This window comes from Pezoporus flaviventris, unplaced genomic scaffold (assembly GCF_033815535.1).
Source record: "Pezoporus flaviventris isolate CSIRO_AGI_PZ_B2104156 unplaced genomic scaffold, CSIRO_AGI_Pfla_v1 ptg000013l, whole genome shotgun sequence".
Taxonomy (NCBI): domain Eukaryota; kingdom Metazoa; phylum Chordata; class Aves; order Psittaciformes; family Psittacidae; genus Pezoporus; species Pezoporus flaviventris.
The window spans coordinates 600990-618561 of record NW_026892561.1 but is presented as its reverse complement, the minus strand read 5'-3'; the positions used below and the strand labels follow the sequence as shown (position 1 = coordinate 618561).

Genomic DNA, 17572 nt, shown 5'->3' with positions numbered 1-17572 from the left:
ACCTCAGAGCTCAGCTCCATCTGTAAAGTGGGCTTCATCTATACATTGAAGCCATGAGGAAGTAGTCCTTGTGAAATAAGGTTCCCAGGAAGCCTGTTTTCAGTCTGAGAGGGTGAGAGCACTCTCTAAGAGTTCATACGTAATACAGATCTTAAGTAAATGGCAATTGCTAAACTGTGTGTTACTTTGTCATCAGAATGTCCTCACTCAGCCTCAGAAAACAATCTCTACTACCTACAAAACCAAACTGTTAACTTCTTGTATCCAACCATGTTTGTCCTCACTGGTACCTGTGAAGTAATTCACGACACCCACATGTAGACAGTTAATTTAGGATTTTAGGAATTATTATTTTTCCTTGTGTTCTCTCAGCTACAGAAATAGCTCCAGGACATAGCTGGTAAATTTAGAAAGGAAAAGCAGAGGGGACTTGGTTGTGTCTGGGTCAGTTCTGGTTGATGTCCTGGCTTCGCCATGGTGGATTCCTTGGGATGACAACAGAGCCCTGTACCCATCTCCTTCACTGTTCCTTCAGAAACAGAAGGTGTTCACTGCTGCCACCTTCCATCTCCCCTGAGACACCTCAGACCTGCTCAGAAGAGACACAAACTGGCATTCATCACTCAAGTTGCTCTCACGACTTGTTAGTCAACGGTTATAAATAGGCTGAACAAGATAAGGAGTGATCCTGATAGTTTTATTCAATGCAGTCCCGAACAATGTTGTGCTCCCATTTATTCTTCTGGAAACTGGAAGACCTAATGGTTTTATTAAGCTGAATGGTTTTGGTGACACCATTGACTGGTAGACTGCTTCTAAAATGGGCACTTAGTAAAGTGTACTTAGAATATAAATTGCCAGCTTTTCTCTGCAAAAAGACATAGCAACTGGAACTTGTCCTCGTCTGTTTCCTCCCTCCAGTGTATAAAAATGATGAGGTGCCCATTTCATCAAATGCCTCTTTCTGTCTTCTGTAGCTTGCTGATTTTCTTCTGCATTGGCTTTTGAGTCTTGCATCCCTAAACTCAGCATCTTAGGCAGTCATGAGTCACTGTGCAGGAGCTAAATGTCAAAGTTGAAATCAAGTTTACTGCCACAGTTGGTGTGAACAGTGTGACTGGCGGTGTGTCATTCCCATAGTATGGATGTCCGGGCAGGGGAGAGCCGGGTTGCCCCCTCTTAGAGGAGAGTACAATTGCACAGAGGTATCACTGAAAGCACAGCCGCTTCTGTCTTGATGATCTTGGAAACCTACATTTGAAGGGATTCGGGAGACCTTGAAAACAGATGGGGAGAGCCACAGTGATACACAGGGCAAAGGGCCCTCCAGGTCAGGAGAACCACAGCGTGACTCTGCAGACATGCTCGCACCCATAGCCTGTTTTTCCAGAGCAGCTGCTTACGGATAACTGAGGAGATCTCAAACTTGAGGAGCCATGCAGAAGGAAAGGCTCTGCTGGGATCTATCCTGCGGCCTTATGCTGGAACAGTATGTGCAAGTTGTCGGTCTTGGGTCCTCGTCTGACCGCCTCTTAACAGAAACGGCTAAAGCGCTTAGTGGGGAGAGCTAAAGGGTCGCGATAGAAAACTCTACCCTGCTCCTGTGTTAGGCAGTAACACTCAGGAGACGTGTTTTGACTCATTTGCTCCCCTAATGTCACCCCTGCTATCATGGGTTCCCCTTCTTGCAACTCATTAGTATTGAAATAAGAGTGGATGGAGGAGTCACTATGGCCTTGCTCATTGACTAGAGACAGGGCTCTTTCTGCTACTGACTTGACCCAGGTAGCTCGAGTACAGCACTTGAATGCAAAGAGCCTGGTTTGTCTTCTTAAAACAGTGTGGGGGCTTCAAACTATTTGAAGATCAGTGGCTGAAGCCTCTTATTTCACTGTTAAGTGCTAAAAACCATAAAAAGTTCAAACACTAAAATCAAAACCAAGAAGCTGAAACAAAAAATATTGCAAGAATTCCTCGCTGTTTAGATTGAGACTTGTTGGGATCAAGGATCATCCTTTCTGAGCACTGAGCAAGTGTTGTTTGACAACTGTAAAATGATGCTTTAGCTCTGGTTTTAGGCTATGTTGTGCCACCGTGATGGGAACTCAGGGTGTTTGATGTTAAAGGCACGTAGCATCTTGCAGTAGCTTTTTCAGTTATCTGGCTCTAAAGCTTCACTCCCATTCAGCAGAACTCCATAAATAAATAACTTTAAAAAACCCCAACAAGTGACAAACTGCCCTCTTGGTATTTTTAGGTCTTTTCTGGAACCTTGTTTATAGAATGTTCTTTATAGATTTTTATAGCTCCCAGCTAACCTGCCTAAGCTGGCTCTTTGCAGAAGCCTCTGCACTACTGTAGTGCATGGCAGCACCCCTGTAAGTGTCAGCATTCCTCTACAAAGTTGGCACTTCAGCAAGGACGTGTGAGGTACATGACCCAGCTCAGGAGGTACGTATTGTCCCACATAAAGTGGCAGTGCTGAGCCTGTTCCAGTTTTGTTAATTCCCATTGCATACATACAGCTTGAACATTATTGCAGACAGGAACTCATTCTCCTCCTAATTTGTGCTTCCTGCTCATAGTCCATAGCACTTCCTGAGGACAGGAATGAAAAGCAGGGAGCTGTGCATCATGGAAGTCTAAGCCTGTGGAATGAAAGTCAGAGCAAGGAGAGTCATCAGTTGCAATCAAAGTGAAATCAAAGTGAATTAGCCAAATCTTTTTACATAGGAGTGAGACAGGGTAGGACTCATGGTTAGGAAGCATCTTGGTAGCAGAGGCTTGGAGGATGCAAATGGTGGAGCTCTGTGATTCTGAAATGGGTTCCAAATCCAGCCCTTCCCCAGATCAGTCGCGGCTGCACTTTGTGTCGTGGTGATTTGCTGCCTGCTGGGACAAGGCTTGGGCCGCATGCTCCTGGTCTCAGAGAGCACAGAAGGTGCCAGGTCAGAGTCTGAGCATTGCTGACTTGCAGCAGCTGCAGCATGGCTTGGATGCTGTCAGGATATTCTGCTTTGCTGTCAGGCTCTGAATGTCACATTGACTGTTTGGGCACTTCAGGCCTAAAAGAGCAAGGGAGCGCTTTTGGGACTGACTCCTTCCCATAGACTTAGCAGGAGCCATCTGTCATGATACCTAAAAGGCTGGAAGAGCCATGGGTAATGGGAACAGGGGTTAGGTTCGGCTGAAGGAAGCACATGTACAAAGCAACTTCTTCCAAAACCTGAGAAAAGGTCAAAGCACGTGGAGCTGGTTCTCCGGGACAGCCCTACTGCTCGTAACTCATGTAACTCTATCTGCATGAAGCCATGCCCAGCTTTCAGCTCCTTTCCAGGAGAAAGTGAAACCGTGTCAGCGTTGTGAATATACCTGCACATCGCCACTACCTTACTGTAGACCCCTTACACTTTCACCTCTGTCTCATCAGGCTCTAAAAATAACTGATTTTTGCCTCCAAAACTTGATATCTCTCCAAGCTGGGCTTTTACTGTGTTTGGAGCTCCAGCTCTTGTGAGTCATATCTGCAAATTACATGAGTCGGGTTTCAGTGGTGACCATCTCGAATTAGCTGGCCATTTAAGGTGGAAAACTTCACCATTAGTTCATGTGTTTTTATTTGGTCTGTGGTCTTTGTGTTGGGAGTCTTTGCCATTTTCCTCTTCTCTTGTTTTTTATGGTATAACGACATTCGATTGTAAGTTTGCATTCAGGACCATTGTAAGTAAAAGTTTGCTCTGCTGGAGGCATCATTAACTTCAGGTAGCCTTAAAACAGAAATGTGGGGTTAAAGTTCTCTGGTTTACCTAAAAGTGGTGGAGTTTGCAGGTAACAGATAATACAAGGAGCGTGAGGAGGCCTTGGCGAGCTGGAGGGCACTTGACCAGTGTGGCCATGCTGAGCAGGAACAATGAGTATTGATGTGGAAAGGATGTAGGTGCCTCCAGCTGCTGGCGGGAGTGCGCAGGGACACTGAGACAAGATGCACTTGCCATGCAGAAGGTAACACAGGAAACATTATGTGTCCTGGAGCAGCGGTGGGGAATGGCAAAGAGCATCCTCCACAAGCTCCAGTTCACAAGAAGGAAAGCGTTTTGTCAGCTGCAGCTTCTGACAGAATGAGGATTGTGGGTTTCTGCATTCAAACCCAAATTTCATTGCATTGGCAAGCAGCTCCTAGTGCTACTGTGAAGACTTCATCCAAATTGGGAGAGAGGGAATTTACACCGTGCTGAAAACAGCAATGAAATCACACTGCTTCCTTCCTTGCTGCAGCGAGCCTTTGTACTGCGCTTAACGTGTTTGCTGTTCCAGAGTAGACAGGGCACTGCTAACACTGCCTGTCTGGAAGATAGGAACGTAACATAAGACAGCTATTCAAAGGCTACTGCTGTCTTGTGAGTGATTTGTGGCATGCAGGAAAGATTCTGATGTGTCATGCTGCAGGGGGAAAGGAAAGCGGGATCGGGGTCATGAACAAAAAGGAATTTGCTTATCCAATTTCCGTCTCTTTCTGAATTTGATTGGAACTCACAGTTGTCAGGCTGTGTTTAGGGCTCGTCTTTACCAGCGTCTCCTGAGCTGCGGAAGGTCAAACCCAGTTATTGTTTTGCCTCCAGGGACTTTCCTTCTTCAGAGAGACCTTACAGTGGATGTCCTTTAAACCCTTTTCCTTCCAATTAAGGCAGCAGATTCCCTTTTTAGAGGGTTTTTCATGGGGTGGGGGGACCGTAATCGGGAGACTGATAGACTTATCAATAGCCTTGCAAAACAAAGCCTGCACGATCAGGAAGCTTGAAGTCTAATTCCTTTCAGTGACTTCTCACTCTGAACTTTAAATCTGTCATTTTCATTACACCGGGAATGGAAAGTCCCTAGTTTTCCCAGGCTGCAGTTTTCCTCTGGATTTTAACCCTCAAATACCACGTGGATTTATGCCTCTGAGTACCTGGTGGTTTAGTTTCTTGTGTAGATAAAAACATTTAAGTTCTCTTTTTGGTAGGAATTTAGAGCTTTATGGAGGAAGGCAGTTGGGAGAGGCTGTACCTGCATCAGCAGCTGTAGTCTGACAGGTAGTTAAGAAGTGTTCCAGATCGTTGGGGTGGAAAGGGAGAGCATCCTGAGACAGTTCTAGACCTTTTTTCCCTTTCCATCCTATTATGGCCAGCCTTGTTTTCAGTTTTATTGACAGTATCTCTTCTGCTCCCATCCATTGACACCACTAAAGCCTGTCTCAGCAGATGGCTTTATTTTAGTTCATATTCATCACAGACTGTTGTCATTAACCCTTTAGCCATTGGTGGGGTTAAATACACAGTTCCCCCTATATTTTGCACGTACCACTTGTTGTGGGACAAGCGAGCAGCAGCTCAAGAATAATGTTTCTTGAAAGAGAAAATCCAGCTGTAAGGTGAGGGGAGGAAGGCTCTGGAGGAACAGTAAGTACTGGGAGCAATACCTCAGTATTGCAATTGGTACAGTACATTGCAGAAATACTTTGTAATTGCTATTTGTATCAGGATTAACTGTGAAACCATAGCACTAGGTGAGACGTAACCCCTGTGCTTCACCAGGTACTTCTGTATGCTTTAATGTTTAGGTGGCTGAGATGACACTGACCACACTGGCTGCTCCTACAAAAATACTAGATCATGCATAATATTAGAGGAAGCCTGTTTTTTTTTTGAGCTGGCAGATTAAATACATTAACTGAAGAGTGGCAGAACTATGATTATGTGATTATAGGGCAGCTGTGGTCTTGTGGACTGAGAATAAGGAGAGGAATTTAAAGATGTAAGTTGTCATCTTGTTCTGTTTCATAGAATGGTTTGGGTTGGAAGGGACCTTAAAGCTCATCCGGTTCCAACCCCCTGCCACAGGCAGGGACACCTTCCACTAGAGCAGCTTGCTCCAAGCCCCTGTGTCCAACACTGCCAGGGATAGGGCAGCCACAGCTTCTCTGGGCACCCTGTGCCAGCGCCTCAGCACCCTCACAGGGAAGAGCTTCTGCCTAAGGTCTAATCTCAACCTCCCCTCTTTCAGCTTGAAGCCGTTACCCCATGGCAGGTCAATTAAAATGCTTTGGCTACCATTTGATACACCTACTTTAGATGTTTACTTCTGGAGGACTCAACTCACTCACTTGACTGTGTTGTCCACAAAGAGAGTGTGGAGTGACTGGCTGAGATGCTCAGGTTCCATCCTTGATGCTGCATTTAATGAGGTAATTCCTATCTGCTGTGCAGAGTGGGGCTGATGAGTGCTCTGTCAGTCAAGATACTATTTGCAATTGGTTTATAAAGGGTTAATCTATTATGAATGTCTCCTTAGTCATTACATATGAAGTTCAATAAGTCTAGAGGGTGCTGATAAATGACTTACAATTTACTGTTCCTGTGTGCAGCTGAAAGGGTTAGCCAGGTACTAATCCTTTCTAAAACACTTCTAAATAAAACTTGAGTGTGGCTGAAATACTCTTAGGTACGACTCTGAAAGCAGAGGTGCAGTGTAACATTTTCCTTTGACCCGGTGCTAGCCTCTAGCCCTGCGGCCACATCTGGACGGACATCACAGCCGCACTACTTAGAAGTATTTTATTAAAGGCTGATTCCCTCCTTACCCAGTGTAAAGAAACCCATCCAGATCTAATAATAACAACTTGTAATCCTGCCCCACCGGGCTAGCGCAGATAACGCAACGGAAATTTCCCTCTCAGCTGCTGGGAGAGGCTTTTCTTTTGATAAGGTGTCTCTCGGATCCCGCTGCTGAACCAGCCTGAATCAGCACGTCACCCTCGGAGCGCAGGAAGATCCCGGTCTCAGCCGCTGAGTCACATGAATAACTGGAATAGTTCTGCAAAGCAGAATTAATTCCCAGAACCTCTTCGGGCATATACCAGCAGGCACACGGCTTTTGCTCCAGCCTGACTTTACAGCTCTGTGATGCAGTGGAAAGGACGCTACTGGTATTTTTAATGGAGATAAAGCAGTTTACCTGGTGTTAGAGAGTTAAACCTTGCGAGCTCATTGTTGACATTCTCCTGCTTCCAAGAAGGTTTAAGAATTATCCACGACACAACAGAGCTATTAGGGTTAAGCTCAAATCAACTGTGCGGTGACTCAGAGCTTGTAGTCCTTTCAAATCGAGTGCTGGGGGGAGAAGCTTGGTATTATTAACTATTGAGTAGCTTGTGGTTCATGCAGACTCTTTAGCCAGCCTAAAGATAGCTAAGGAAACCCTCTGGGGTTTTTGATCTACTATACTTGGTCAAAATAGTCTGAGTGAGAACAGTAAATCAACAGCAGAGCCCTTAGAGTAGATGCTTGAAATCTGGCAGAGATTGGGATTCTCTACAGAACCTTTCAGCCCTAAATCTTGTAAATGCAGCCCATGTTTAAAGAAATGAACTTGTCTAGAACAGGGACGTGAGGGAAGAAGGCTCTGGAGCAAATGCAGTATCTAGGTATTGCTCCAAAAAGTGGCAAGGGGCTATAACAGGGAAGTAGGATGAATAGGAAATGAAGGCCAGGTTGGACAAAGCCTTGAGTGACATGGTTTAGTGTGAGGTGTCCCTGCCCGTGGCAGGGGGGTTGGAAGTGGATGATCTTAAGGTCCTTTCCAACCCTAACTATTTTATGATTCTATGGTTCTATTTTTCCTTTTAAGCTGTATTTTATGTTATCTAAATAATAGTGATAAGCTGACCATGCACACAGGGGAATGAAGAAGAGACACCACTTGTACTTCCACCTGTTGCTCTTGAATATATGTCATAAATGAATGCAGGGTAACCTGCTCTAGAATCCAGCATCACTGATAAGTTGCACTGAGTAATGGCTTTTATTTCTGCCCCCTCTTCCTTGTTCTAGCATATTAAAGTCAAAAGTTTGTGCTGTTTCTCTACAGAATGCTATAGCTTTTAATATATGCTAGTTCTTCCAAACACCTACTCTTGAGCTCTTATTTCCTACAACCATCACAAAAGAATGTGGAATTTAGAAGCTCAACGTAGGAGACATTATTCAAGAGGAGGAGCTCAGGGCAAGTGCTCAGATGTTTGTGCTCTGTGTTTTGCCCACAGATGAAAATGTGCCACTTGCCTTGGCTCAAAGGCAGTACCTTTCCCTGTGGTGTGTCTGAATGCGTGCTCAGCAAACCCAAACATTATTTCTGACATCTGTTGCTTGTTTGAATGGCAAAATTTGTGATAATGGTCAGGAGGAATTACACAGGCCGGTAGCCATGGAAACTCCATATCGTTTTTTCCTGTTTCTTTCTCTACTTTTTCTAGTGAATGAATTGCTGCTGAATCCAGCTGGATGGCAGCCCAAGAGACTGCAGTCCTCAGCTTAGCCACAGCACAGGGCAAACCTTGTCAAAAGCAGCGAGCTTTCTCTTTGCATGTTCTCACCCAAGTGCTATTTTCAGTAAGCAACTTCTTTTTTTCAGGAAGAAGTAGTTCAGTGCCTCAGGAAGAGCATCCATTCATTCCCTAAGTCCTGCGGCCATGGCTAGAAAATAAAATAGCCCAAACTCAAAGTAGCATGTCATGACTCATTTCCACATGATTCAGCTCTTTCCCCCTGTTCCTGTGTCCCAAGCAGGTGCCCTCATCCAGACAGCATACTGGGAACAGTCCTTGGCCTTTGCTGTCTCCCAAGTGTACCCAGGCATCATCTGGGAGAGCTCTAGCTGGGATGGGACTGTGCTGTGCCAGAGAGGGTTCTAACAGCTACAAAGCCTGGGAGAACATAGGATGGTTTGTGTTGGAAGGGACCTTAAAGCTCATCCAGTTCCAACCCCTGCCACAGGCAGGGACACCTTCCACTAGAGCAGCTTGCTCCAAGCCCCTGTGTCCAACCTGGCCTTGAACACTGCCAGGGATGGGGCAGCCACAGCTTCTCTGGGCACCCTGTGCCAGCGCCTCAGCACCCTCCCAGGGAAGAGCTTCTGCCTAAGAGCTCATCTCAGTCTCCCCTCTGGCCGGTTAAAGCCATTCCCCTTGGCCTGTTGCTACTTGCTCATCTAAAAAGTCCCCTCTGCGGCTTTCTTTTTGGCCCCTTTAGGTACTGAAAGGCTGTTACAAGGCCTCCCTGGAGCCTTCTCTTCTCCAGGCTGAACAACCCCAACTCTCTCAGCTTGGATCTCATCACAGATCATGGGTCAAACAGTGCCCTGGTCTGCTGAGTTTACAGTATAGATCTAACCTCTGTGAAAGCTATAAGCAGGAAGGGCAGCTAGTGCCAGCGGTGATTTTGGTTGTGTGACGAGAACAAGGCCAGTGCTGACAATTCTGTTTCAAATGCTAGTTCACAAAGGAACACCTCTCAAACCAGGGAAGCCATAGGGAGAACAAGGATGACTGGGACTTTCAGGGACTGCCTGAGGTCATCTGGACCTCTAGGTTTTTTCACAGTACCTAGAGCTATAGGACCTTGCTCCATTCTTGCTGCCCTGAGATGCCACTGCAACTCAACTGCTAACGTGTGCTATACCACCGTGCAATTAAGGCGGTTTAAGCATATCTTATACTGTCTCAATATTGTGCAAGGGTTTGCAGTGATGACTTTTAATGTAATGCACAGGACACACTTGCTGTCTGTTGCCAAGAAAATGTTCCTCACATTTGCTTCGCACTGTGTTATTTTGCAACAGGGAGCACTTGCACAAGGGCTCAGTCCAAGGATTGCTGGTGCTTAGAGCAGTTACTGGTGTTTGTTAGAACTGTTTGTTGTTTTGTGGGGTTGGCCCAGTGTTGTTTTCTGAGAATCCAGCCATCACCTTGACCCAAATGAAACCAGTGAGTGGTTTCATCATTGTCCTCAGAAGGAGTTAGAGGAGTCCTTAAGCCATACAGCGGCTTTGTACGTGCTATGAATGCCTTATTTTGTAGCTCCATTAAGGGAGTGTTAAACAAACATGTAGCACGGTTCTGTTCAGCCTTGCCTTTTGTTTCTTTCCTCCTCAAACAGGAGGTTGATGGCAAAATCATGATTTTAGGGCTGCATGGTTCAGACAATAGATCTGGCTGAGCAGGAAAGCTTGGTTTATGTTCCAAACTGGAGTAGGACAGGTATTTATTATAGGAAAGCCCCTAGAGTGCAATAGTGAGTGGAATGCTCTTTCTATAAAGTTTTACAACCAGTTTATAGAATTCAGCAGAGAATATTGTCACGATGCAATCTTTATTATATTTCAGTCCAAATCTCTGTGTGGCTCCTAAATATGTGTAGTAAGTGTGCCTCTAAGTGGACCTGTCCCTGGTCACATGGGAAGTGCGTCATGCCAGGATTGATATCATCACTGGATTATCCTACTCGTTAGCACTTTGAATCTTTGTAATGCACTTTGAAGTCTTCAGAGGAAGAGCTTCATGGGAATATTTGGAGAGCCTGATTCAGTTCTTAATTGGACTGACTCATGTTGAGTCACCAGGATATCCATTAGCTGCATCTTTAAAACCCAACACTCTAATTGTCAGAGGGCTGTGGGGGAATCAGACACCCCCAGGCTGCTGCTGAGGTTCCATAGGATTGGGATGTCCACTTCCAGTGTGCTCTGTGGAACATGCTGATTTCTAGGACACCAACCAACACAGCTCTGGGGGCCAAGCCAGCCAGTTTCTGTGTTCTTAAGTTGGCCAACTGCTTGCCAGGCAGCTTTGGAAATGAAGTCCTACTCGCCGGGTACAGCATCACTGGCATCTCTTACGCACAAAGAGCTCACTCACCACACCCACACCTTGCCATGCTGCAGGAAGTTCTTGGCTAACAGAAGCACAGTGAAAAGTGCAAGAAGCACATTCCTTTTTCATTTCTAGGAAAGGCTTTTTTTACTCCCTAAATCAGCTCCTTGAACAAAACAGCACTAGGCAGTGAGTAAGGCACCTGATGACTAAAATCATTTAGGTTGTGGGAAACAGCAGAATTTGATGTTGAGTAAAAATCTGTGTGGGATTCGTTTCACCTAACATAAGCCATCTGAAGTTAAGCATTCAGCCTGACCAAGCCACCCAGCTCTTGATCTGCTGTCAGTGGGGACAAGTAGGTACTCTGAGGTTGTGACTCATCCTGTCTTTGTCCTGCTGGGCTGAAATGAATTGTCCTTTGAAGCTGCTTCATAATACCACTTCCTAATACTCAACAAAATATGTGGAGAAACTGGGGTGGGTAGTTTAGTATTGCAGATTCACGTTAGGCAGCTAAAGTTAGGTGAGATAAAGACTGACAGTAATACATTGCAATATGCAAAGAGCCACATTTAATAAAAGAGAATGCTGTTTATAAGGCCAAAAGCCTGATTTGTATGAAAACAATCATGGAAATTGCCTGAACTGTATGTAATCAAGCAGATATAACTGGTCCTGGAAACAGTCATACTGGCTCTGACAGATGATGTGGGGTAGAACAACTGCCCCTGCTCTGCAGGCGTGCTGGGAGTGCTAGCAGTTTTTCACCTAACCTCGTTCCAGACCTGTCCATGTATTGAAGGTGTCTCAGCAGCTTGCTTTTCCTGTATAGGTGGCATTCATAGTAGATTTTTTGCTCATTGCCACTCCTTTTGGGGTGAAGAAAGGGCAGGTATCTAATCTATGGCCCCCCTTCTGAATCTCTGCCCTATGATGCTCTTTCCTAGAGGAAGGCATTTGCTTCATTCTGTAGCAACACCACCACAGAATGATTGAGAGATGAGAGAATGAGCAATTCCAGCTATTAGGATAATGAAGGGAAAAGAATTGGCCCATTCAGTCATAAAACTGAACTTTAGCAGACTTGGCAAACCTGTATGTCTGTTCTGGACCTGTTTTATTTTACTTCTTTTTGAGGATCCAGAGAAGGATCTAAGAACCCTGGCTGCATTATAGGGCTGCTGAAATTTCCATCATGTAGATACAATATGGGCTAAGATTTGCGAGCTTGTGTTTGAGGGTCAGGTAGTAATGCTACAGCCTCTCATAAGGTGGGATTTTGCCTTTACATTTTGATAGAGTAAAGCTCTAAAACTAAGAAAAATGAGTCCTAACTTAGACTCACTAAAAAGTCCCCCCAAAACAATGCAAGTGATTCTGTGACAATGCTCTCAGCTCAGCAGAAGGCTTGACTTGAGAGTAACTGTGGGCAATTCAATACTGAAATGTAATAAGAATACTATTTCCTTTGTGTTTCTTATGCCATTTCTTTGGTTAATTATATCATTCATGTATTGAATATGGAAAGAGTGCTGCTAAAAACGCTCCACTGCTAAAATTAATATGCCAGAAAAGTAGATGTGTTATGAATAATACTAGAAATGCTACAAATAATGACGACTATGGAGCCAACGGGCCTACTCCCACAAGTAGAAATCAGCAGGCATGAATAAGAATTGCAAGATGACAGCTGTAATACTTTAAATCTTTGAAACACTTCACACATATTCACCCTAGAGGCACCTTGCAAGAAGAGGAGAGATGCAGGACCTGAATCGGTGGTGTTACGTCAAACAGACCTTTGCCAATGACTTCAATAGGTCTAGGATCAAGCTGTATAATTTGCCTAAGGTTGAACTGGATGTCAGTGGCAGGATGAGCTCAGGCTTCTGGACTCCTGCCCTGTGTACTGTCCATGAGAGCATACCACCACTTATATAGTGTTATCTTTTAGCGTGGTGGTGACCGTATAAATCACTCCTGCCATTCGGTTTCAGAGCATTCTAATACTAACAGGGCTAGAAGTTTAGGAAATAGCATTATGTCCCTTGCAATCCAAACTATTCTATACACACACACATGCATAAGAGCTGGATGTGATCTCCTTTGCCTAAAGCAGCCTGTGGACCATGAAGATTAAGGCCTTCTGTCTGATGGCCACACTTACCCCTTTTTGGATCCTAAGAGGCTGAAGTGAAATATAGCTGGGGTGGTCAGGGCAGAAGCAGACCAAATGGAAGAGCTTAGGGAACAGTGTAAGACCACAGAATCATAGAATCCCAGGTCGGAAGGAACCTCAAGGATCATCTGGTCCAAACTTTCTTGGCAAAGCATGACCTAGACTAGATAGCCCAGTATGCTGTCCAGCTGAATCTGAAAGTGTCCAGTGCTGGGCAATCCACCACTTCCCTGGGATTATTCCGAGGGCTGATTGTTCTCATTGGGAAACATTTTCCTCTTGTGTCCAGTCGGAATCTCCCCAGGAGGAACTTGTGCCCATCACGCCTCATCTTTTCCATGCAACTCCTTGTAAAAAGGGAATCTCCTCCTTCTTTGTAACCACCCTTTAAATACTGGAATATGGTGAAAAGGTTTAGTAGAAGTTTTTCCAGAAGATTGATGAATATGTAATTCTGGAACCATAGAATCATCGAATAGTTAGGGTTGGAAAGGACCTTAAGATCATCCAGTTCCAACCCCCCTGCCATGGGCAGGGACACCTCACACTAAACCATGTCACCCAAGGCTCTGTCCAGCCTGGCCTTGAACACTGCCAGGGATGGAGCATTCACAACTTCCCTGGGCAACCCATTCCAGTGCCTCACCACCCTCACAGTAAAGAACTCCTTCCTTAGATCCAATCTAAACTTCCCCTATTTAAGTTTTAACCCATTACCCCTTGTCCTGTCACTACAGTCCCTAATGAAGAGTCCCTCCCCAGCATCCCTATAGGCCCCCTTCAGATACTGGAAGGCTGCTAGGAAGTCTCCACGCAGCCTTCTCTTCTCCAGGCTGAACAGCCCCAGCTTCCTCAGCCTATCTTCATACAGGAGGTGCTCCAGTCCCCTGATCATCCTCGTGGCCTCCTCTGGACTTGTTCCAACAGTTCCATGTCCTTATTATGTTGAGGACACCAGAACTGCACACAATACTCCATGATTTGAAGGGAAAAGGGATCAGCAAAGCTACAGAGAAAGGGGAAGGGTCCTACCTGGCCCTGGTTTCAGCTTGCATGTTGGGCCTATTCCTGCTGTTGTATCACTCAGTGATGTTTGCCATTCTGGTGTTTGCAGACTGTTATTTGTTAAAAGCAGTTGGGCTGAGTGGCAGTGTATGGGGTACGTTGTCCTAGGTACCATGTCTGCTACATAAGCTGATGGCAGACAGAGTACTTGCTTTTCACCCATGCCTGCTTGTGCATGATTCCCACTGATGTTGCTGGCACTTGTTTGTTGAAAAGGCCAAGTGAAGACCCAGTTATTTCCCTTTGCACGATCCACATTGCAGTCTGAACTAATAGCTGAGGACTGATAAGCCTGACTGAAGTCTTTCCATAGACATTGCAGGGCTTTGGGCTGGGTCCTGACAAAGACCACATTCTTAGATTTATTACCATATTGCTTAGTGTTGAGTAATACTTGATTTTGGAAACTTCTTTTTTCTTCCTATAGTAGATTGAGAAATCTGGAAAATCATTGTTTTATGAATAGGACTGGTGAAAAAGGAGTGAGATATACTGTAACTTCTTCAATGAGAAATAAATCCCTCAAGGCCCACAGCACTGGTCAAAAAGAAAGATGTGTCAGGAAGAAGATTCAAGCTTTTCATGACTTGTGTCCTTATTTTAGGCAATTGTGCCTTGTTGCTGGCTTGTTCGTTGCCAGATTTTCTTCTTATCTTGCTTTAGTTACTGTGCTCAGCTTTCTTCAGAAAGAATGTGTTAGATGGAATGACCTGAATGGTTACAAAGATATTTCAACATAGAATTGCAGAATGGTTTGGTTGGAAGGGACCTTAAGGCTCATCTAGTTCCAACCCCCTGCCATGGGAATGGTCAACAGCATATTTTTGTTCATGAAGATAAGTGCTGCTAGAATTATTTTAGGCAAGTTTTCTAAGGAAACCAGACTCATGACCAGGATGTAGGTGGAAGTCTGTTATTCTCTTGTATCAGAGTCCACATGGTAAAGGCAGAGTGGGAAGTAGGTTTCTTTTGTCTCAGTGCTTATGAAACTAAAGAGCGATAAGTTCATCCCTCTCTAAGAAGAAATGCAGCATGTTGGCTAATCGGGTGACTTCTTCATGAGGAAAGATGCTTTGCAGAGGGCTTTAGAGAAGAAGATGCCACCCCCAGATTTAAAAATGAAAGAGAAAGATCCAAATGAAAAGACACAACGATACAGAAATGGCAGGAGCGGGGATGGGGGAAGGATGTTGAGGAATGGTGCCTGGACCTGATGGGTTGGCAGTACCTTCTTGGGTCTGGCTGAGCACTGAGATGCAAAGCTCCATGGCTTCTTCAGAGCACATGAACAAGGAAAACGATTGAGTAACAGAGGTGTCATATACAGAAGAGGGAGTGATGAAGCTGATCTTAATGGCTATGTTTTCCTATGTGCGCTGTGTCCTTTTAGAACCACTGCACAATAGAGATGTGATATAAGAGCTCTAAATTTATTGGCAGAAGCAGAAACTGGTATGGGGCAGGACAGGGGATGCTTCCAGTTAAACATGCCTGGGTCTGTCCCTCTGGTTAAGAATCCTGGATAATTTTCCCCTGGATAACACAGTTCCGTTCCCTTCTTCTTACACTTTATCTAGCCCTGGACTTACTGAAAGCAAAGGGAGCTTCCAGGATATTTCTTCAGCTTTTGCCAGTCTTTCACATCTTGCTCTATTTCAGATACCAGAGAAGTTCTTTTAAGGTCTTAATTCCTAGGAGATGTGGAGGTTTATCAGAACTGGTTTTTAGTGCCAAATTAATATGCGTGCTCTGTCCCTCTCAGAGGTAGGGAGAAGAGTGAGGTATGGTGAGAACACAACATTCCGGGAAGCCTGTGATAAGCGCCTGGATGTTCCTTGGAAAATGGAAGTTAACTTAGTTCTCTTTTCCTGGAGGCAGCTTATTTTACATTTACTGAAAACAAAAGCAAAACAATAAAAACACTCTTAAGAAGTTCCTTCTACTCTTGGAAGTTCATTTCTGCCCTCATGCTGTTGGTTACCATCCCTTTTGCTGCCAGCCCAACTACGTGGAGCTGGGATTTAAATTAGAGCACGGAAATAAGCTGGGATAAAGAGAACAGACACCCCTCTGGGTTTTATTTCAATTTGGTTTTGCACTTGGGTTATCTCAGTGATGCAGTTCTTACCTTGCTTTAACTTGTTTCTGTAGGCACAACTAGGGCCTACTAGTAGCCATGAGCTGTATCGTTCTTAAGCAAACCACCATAAGTGTGTTTCTGCTTCAAACATCACTAAAGCTTTTTTAACTTACTGACTTAAAGACCTGATCCTGCTTCCACTGCCATAAATGACAGAACTCTCCTGATAGTGAGGCTGGTCACGAAATTGAAAAGTCATTGTAAATGCTTTAATACCAACGGATTTAGGGATTTCCTCAAGCACTTTATAGTTCTGTTCCCAGCTTTGTCTCTGTTTCACTGTCGATTGTCTACTGTTCTCCCTAATCCTCCCTGGGCTTTCTGGGGCTCTATCTTCCCTTCCCACTGACAGATAGAAATGTATTGTTGCTAGCTTTAGTATTCTCGATGTATTGAGCTCTCACTCCTTTCAGGTGAATATAGGCACGTTTTGGTGGTTTTATCTTGAATTGTTTAAAGATAATTCATTCAGTCTATTACTGTTTCTATTAGCAACCCAACATCTGAGCTTTTCATTAACCTTGCTGTTTCATTACTTAAAGCTTGCTTATCACTTTGAAAAAGGAAAGCATTAAATACATTCACAACATGATTATTTTATATTTGCTGAACGATTAGCACCAAGACATTTTAAATTTCTCTTTACATCCATTGATGGAGGAATATCCCTTGTTACTTCACTCCAGAAATCAGACACGTAGACCAGAACCAGCCATAGGGTAGTTTTGACTTCTGACAGGCAGAGATTTAGCTCTGTGCTACTTATCATTGTCTTTGCATCACCTTTCGTCACTTTTATGGTCCTCTTTCTGCTATGGATCCTTTTCAACTGGTTGCTTAAATGGATCCCAGAATGACTTGGGCACAATGTTGCTGATGCATTTGTCTGCAGCAGAACCCAGTTGCCCATGCCAGGAATGTATTCATGAGGCACTTATTTTGATTCATGCTTTGGCAGATTAAAATTTAGAGCACCTTGCTTGATTATAATCACAGAATTATATCTTTTCTCCAGTATCAGTCACTGTGGAACCAGCTGCCCTGTGTTGGGCTTTGTCAGGGGAAGGAGAGCAGGCAGCTGTCGAGGTGTGGTAAGACACTGGCACAGGTTGCCCAAAGAAGTTGTGAATGCTCCATCCCTGGCAGTACTGGTTCAAGGCCAGGTTGGACAGAGCCTTGGGTGACACGGTCTAGTGTGAGGTATCCCTGTCTGTGGCAAGGGGGTGGAACTGGATGATCTCAGGGTCCTTCCCAACCCAAACCATTCTGTGATTCTATGTGACTGAAGCTGTGTGAATATTTACACTGAAATCCTAAACAAGCCCCCTCAGAATCTTCTTTTTTAAGGCAAATTTACCTGCAAGTGAGATGCAGATTTACTATTCAATAACAGCCAACAAGTGATCCTGATATTTAGTCTTGTGGATTACTTGTATTCTCCAGGACTGTTACTTTTAAATGCTAGCTCTTATGATTACTGCCTGTTATTTACCACTTAAGC

The 17572-nt window shown here is 44.6% G+C and overlaps 1 protein-coding gene and 1 long non-coding RNA gene across 14 annotated transcripts in view; one reads left to right on the top strand and one right to left on the bottom strand.

The window, feature by feature from the left end:
* LOC133268274 (uncharacterized) overlaps window positions 1-13703 on the bottom strand; it is a 178769-nt gene extending 165066 nt beyond the window's left edge. Inside the window, exon 1 of the long non-coding RNA XR_009743021.1 lies at window positions 13363-13703. This is a non-coding gene — a long non-coding RNA (uncharacterized LOC133268274). The remainder of the gene's footprint in view (window positions 1-13362) is intronic.
* Window positions 1-17572, top strand: part of FGGY (FGGY carbohydrate kinase domain containing) — a 322855-nt gene that overhangs the window by 145118 nt on the left and 160165 nt on the right. The window lies entirely within an intron of this gene.